Raw genomic sequence first — 6000 nt, forward strand, 5'->3', positions numbered from 1 at the left:
GAAGATTTCCTAATTGCAAATCTTAGCAGGCATCAGGGTTCCTGGGCCTCAAACAGAATCCTGGGTGAATTTTGTTTTCACTTCTTCTTCTTCTTCTGGCTGAAAGTCCTTTGAAGCCACATGCAGCATCCTAGATTCATGGAAATGTCAGAAGCATGATCCTAGTCAGGGCAGTCTCCACCATAACAGGTCTCAAGTTCCAGGCCTTTCTCCCTGAGCAAACTTGGCGAGGGTTGGTCAGGCTACTCTATACCTTTGTTTTTGTCGTTGTCCACATCTCTTGAGGACACTTGTGGCTCCCTCTGACTCTCAGTCTGAAAGACCTCTCTGCCCTTCTTGGCACAATTCAATCTGCTGCTGTATCTCAGGTTGTCCAAGCTCTCAAATATATAATAAAATGAGTATTGATCCCAATCAAAAATCCAGCCATCATCAAAGTTGTGGTTTGGCTTTCCACAGAAAGAAAGCGGCTGAGACTTGGAAGATCCTGAACTTACAGCTGGCAAATCACGTGCACTCAACAGTCCATGTTCTTCATAATCTGCTGTATTTTTGACAAAACTGAGAAGGTACTCCCTCAGAACCTTCAGGTTATCCTTGGAATGCTGAGGGCAAGTCCTTGACCTTCTGATATAGAGAAGTATCTAGTTAGTTAATTACACCCTCCCAAGCATTGCACTGTGGTAAATTGGGTGTTAAACCCACAATACTAGCATCTATTTGCATTGCATAAGGAGGCAAGATTCTGCCCAGTCTGGTGGTGCAAGACCTTAATCTCAGCCAGGCAGTGGTGGTACACACCTTTAATCTCAGCACTTGGGAGGCAAAGGCAGGGGGATTTCTGAGTTTGAGGCTAGCCTAGTCTACAAAGTGAGTTCCAGCACAGCCAGTGCTACACAGAGAAACCCTGCCTCAAATAAAAGACTTTAATCTCCACCCCTACAAGGAAAGACGCAGATTGGGAATAGGAGCAGAAGCAGGTGCATCTCTGATCTCAAGGCCATCCTGGTAGTGAGAACTAGTTTCACGACAGCTAGGGCTACACAGGAAAACCTAGGTTCAAAAAACAAAAATGCAAACAAGAAAGGAGTGTAGCTTCCCAAATTAACGTCCTATCACTCTGGATGCAATTATCTAGAGTTAAAATTGTAATGGACTGATGAAACAGGCAATGGGGGAAGTGCTCATGGGTCAGTAAATCTACTTGGTGTGCCTGTTTTAAAGAGTAAAAGATCACATAGAATGATCTCTCACTCACTCTCTCTTTCCTGATAGGGGATTTTATTAGAATGACTTACATGATGCTGTCTGCCTTATTCCACAACAGTTGCATGGGAACCAAAGTTCAAGAATCCAGAAGTTCTCAGTCCCTGAGGCTGGATGTTTCAGCAGGTCTTCAGTAGAACAAGGAATCACAGACAAGTAATCAATAATGCCAGGGAAGTTCTAAGTCTTGCTATCCAGGAGAGAGCAAGCAGACAATGGGAAAACTTTCTTCCTCTGTGGCCTTATATAGGCCACAAGATGAAGGTGTGGCCCAAATTAAATGTGTGTGTTCCAGATTCAATCTCTGGATTAAAGGTGAGTGTCTTCTGCTGGGTGTGGCGACTCAGACATTTAATCCAAGCACTATGGGAGTGAATCAAGCAGGTGGATCTCTCTAAGTAGCCTGTTCTACAAAGTGAGTTCCAACTAGGTGAGAAGGGAAGTGTAGTGATCTACTAAATAACAGATAGGAGCCGATCTGATGTAACTCATAGTAGGGTTGTTATTTTATTATTTTATTTTATTTGAATTAGCTTGGTCCCCTCCAAGGAACCACTGTCAGCCAGGATCGTTGTGGTGGTTGAGGGCAATTCAAGAGCCAGAACCATGGAATGAGGCCTGGCTAGAAGCCTAAAGTCTCCTTTTGCAGATCCTCAGTTCTCCTACAGAGCTGCAGCCCAGCGACTTCTTCACCACAGAGGGCGCTGCAGGTGGTGGTGATCTCTGTGCTCACACCTTGGATCCCCTTCTCTAGTAGCTATGACTTCTCCCCGAAGCCAAGTTCTGCTAGGCTGTCAGCAGGCCTCAGTTGTTTTTCCGCAGGTGATTTTACACCTTATATGTGTTTTTGCTCCTCTGAGCATGCGGTGTGCTAACAAGATTGGATTGTGACAGGCAGGCAGAGGTGGAATTCTGCAGAGAGCTCTGGTTCTGGAACTTGTGCTCCTAAAGCCTGACCAGAACGCATGGTGCCCAGGTTAGCAGATGGAGATTCATTGCAGGTGCTGAGATTTTTTTCCTGAGAGCTCAGCCTCCTGACATTTCAAAAAGCAGACTTTATTCTGTCCATCATAGTTAAAAGACCCATTCGGCCCTACAAGTGTGTCAATACTTCCCACACTGTCCCCCTATCAAGCAATGTAATAAACTCAGTGCAAACAAAACTCCCCTTGCAACTGCTTTCCTTTCTGTTTGCCTAAGATTTTCCAGATGGCACAGACAAGTGCTCACCTGTTATTCTGCCTCAGCTGGTCATTTCATGTAGCTGTAGTTACCCTTTTGCCTTGGGGCCATCGTCCAAGAGTACACTTGACAGACAGGGAAAACACAGGACAACCCCGGTTGTTTTTCAGAAGACAGTCATTCTCAGCTCCTTCCTGCAAGTGCATAGGTGTTTTTCCCTCTCAAATGGCTGTCAGCTAGTGTAGTCTTTCCACTGAGGCAGAACTATGCTTTTCTCAATTAGAAAATGGACCTTTGCGCCACAACAGGCCTTAATGTTGGTTATGATGTTGTAATGACCCATGGAAATGCTTAGTACAGTCCTGATTTTTTCTATGGGCATGTGCCAAGCAAATGGACATTTGTGCTAGACATTACAGTTGCCTCACCTGTTATGGTTTGCAGTCATGTATCTAGACAAACCTGGTGAACAAATATGTGAATCCTAGCATCCTCATCTCTAGCCAGACGGCTTAGTACACTACTCATCTGTGGGGTGTTTTTGAGGCAGTCCTTTGTCAGATTAATGCTACTTACTGTAACTATTGCCTAAGCTTGGTAAGTGCTTTACATTATAAATTCTACTCTTCTGCATCACAGGTTAATATGGTAGTGCTCCACAATATATGAGATGCCTTTTAACAGCTCTACAAAATTAACTGCAGGTGGATCTTACACATAAGTGGTAAATGCTGAGGGCAGGACTTGTATAAGAATCAAAAGAAACTAGGGTTTTCCATGTTTGGCATCCTGCCCATGACATTTCTAAAAGCAAGTCCCTGGTCCAAATGTTTTGAGCAGATTCAGTCCTGGTAGTGAAGTTATTCAGAGGTCACCACCTGATGTACCAAATGAGGAGCACCACAAGGGACCTCAAAAATGGCCACATCTGGCTACATGTGACTGATGCTTTCTATCCAGCGCCAGGGAGGACCCACCACCCCAGCTCCAGTTCTCACCCTCTTTCTCCTCTTCATGGAGATAGACCCTGTGCTCAACATGTGTCAAAAATCGAACTTACTTGAGGTCACCACAAAGAACCCAAGAGCAGCACTCAAGTCAGAGCACAGAGAACTGTTCAAGCCTGTTAAGCCAAAATAAACTTCAACAAGGCACCAGGATGAACCCTCCTCATAGTCTGACTGACCAGTCTTCCTAGGGTCTTTGATTGGCCAGTGAGTCTTACCCCTTGTCAAGGTTAGAATTAGCTTCCAATCCTGTGCCAGATCTTTCATATATCTTAGGTCAGGTTTGCACTCCCATAGCATTTGTGCCTGTCCTCCAAGAACCTCATCTATCTGTACTCTCACCCAGCACTGGAGGAGGAGACACCATTGCAATTGAGGCTGTGAGGGGTTGTTCAGCTGTTTTCTCCTCCCCTTTGTGGACAGTGATCCTGCTCTCATCATGAGCTGTCTTCATAGCTTGCTGGAGAATTCCTCACAGTACTTCCCCTTCTTCCTGAAATCAAGGAGGATAACCTGTTACTTGACTTGCATTGTAGGTATAAACCTGGCCCATCAGTAGAAGGATGCCCAGGCTGTTAACATTAAAGAGGGATTTTAGGAAACACGTGTTTTGCTTTGTGGCTTCATACATTTCCCTTCCACCAGATGATAGGTGTGAAACAACCCCGGAAGAAAACCAGGAAAAGGATGAAAAACACCGTGGAGCACAATAGTTTGTCAGCACTTCTTTCTCAAAGGCAATGTGGCAGAACAACCCCACAGTTGTGTTAGGACAGGTTCTCTATATCAATATATCTCATAGAGAGAGTGAATTTTTCTGTATATGTAGAAAGAAGATTTATTATAATGTCTCAGAGACAGTCGTCCTCTTCTTCTAATAATGACTGTCTGACAAGGGAAACTTCAAAATCAAGGACTTATCTTCTGGTGAAAGGGAGCTGCAATTTCCCTGAGCCCAGCATGAAGCCAGAAAACAAAACTTTCATTTCCTAAAGTCACTCTTTAAAGTTAATTGCCTGGGCACCCTTCCCCTTGTGGGTCAGATTGATACCTCCACTGCACCTGAGGAATGGGCTATGCAAGCTATTCACCTTGATTACAGGAAGAGGAAGGCAAGTGTAGTGAGGAAAGCTCAAGCAAGGTCTGAATTTAGGTCCTGTTAAGTGCAGAGTCATTGCTCACAAGGGGAGAAGCAGGCCGCTGAGTAGCCTGAGTTGGAATTGTGGGTCCTCCCATAGGGCTGATTGGTGTGAAGTTCCTCTTGTAAGGCAGGGCCCAAATGCTAAGGAAGTGCCAACAACTTCTAAGGTCTGAAAAAAAGTTTGGTCCTAGACTAGAAGAACACTTTAACCTTGAGGAATGGTAAGGCTTATTGACCAATCGAGACATCCAGGCAGACCTGCCATTCAAAGAAAGAGGCGGGATCTTCCGTAAACCTTTCTTCAAGTTTCCTGTTGCTTGGCAAGGCAGGATAGTTCACTGTTACCTGCTCTGAGCTCTGCTGTTCTGTGCTGTGAGGGGACCTCAAGGAAGCTCTGAAATCGAGACATGGTAAGCACAGGATCACTGCCCACAATGGGGAGGACCAGGTGGCTGAGCAGAGGGTGCTGGGGTCGAGGGACCTATCAGGGATTGGATGGAAAACATTAGCTAGATATGACTATGTGTGAGGTTTCTTGTGGTGCTTCTTACTTGCTCAATCAGGCACTGTCCTCTGAATATCTTCCCTATTTTGGCTGAATCTTTCTAAATCATTTGGTCCACTGAGTTGATTTTAGAAATATCATGGCTGCTTTTTTTTTTTTTTTTAATTTATTCTGCAGCATGTTTCAAAAACTTTTTTTTTTTTGGCTTTACACTATTTATTGAAAGGGCTGATAAGAATCTAATAGCTTTTTATTACATGTGACTGGTTTTTGTTTTTTTTTTTTTTCATTTTCTTCTTTTTTTTGCACTATTACTATTTCTTTTCATGTACAGTGTTTTGAATATTGTGTGATGAGGTGACTTTATTTTTTTGTTCCGATCTATTTGGTATTTTGGATGCTTCTTGTACTTTAATAGGAATCGTAGTTTTAGTTTAGAAATTATTCATTTAGGATTTCATTAAAACTACTTCATTGTCCTTTGAGATGATATTCATCTTCTATTACAGTCATTTGTAGTATTTGCTTTTGATATGTTGCAGTGTTCCTGATTATTTAGTGTCAGGAAACTTTTAGACTCCAAATACTTTTTGATCAATAAATCAATTTATTCATTTTATCCTCCTTTCCTGTTTGGTATGTGAACCTTGCCTCTGTAGTGGTCAACGTGCAAGCAATTTCAATGGTCTGCTCTCAGGGACTTAGCACCCATTTAAATCATTACCTGCCTCCATCAACTGCTGCCGTTGTCAGGTGTGTTTTATATACATGGAGCAATAGCTTCAGTTGCTCCCTGTATTTGTTCCCTGTTTCTGTTCTCTACACACACTCCCTCTATAGTCTTTCTCTACTCTCATCATGTTCTCTCTGCGCCATATATGTGTTCCAGTCTGCAGGTC

General features: G+C 43.5%; 1 pseudogene; it reads left to right on the forward strand.

The window, feature by feature from the left end:
* LOC127673241 (zinc finger protein 431-like) overlaps positions 1–6000 on the forward strand; it is a 71503-nt pseudogene that overhangs the window by 2368 nt on the left and 63135 nt on the right.

This window comes from Apodemus sylvaticus, chromosome 22 (assembly GCF_947179515.1).
Source record: "Apodemus sylvaticus chromosome 22, mApoSyl1.1, whole genome shotgun sequence".
NCBI classification, from domain to species: domain Eukaryota; kingdom Metazoa; phylum Chordata; class Mammalia; order Rodentia; family Muridae; genus Apodemus; species Apodemus sylvaticus.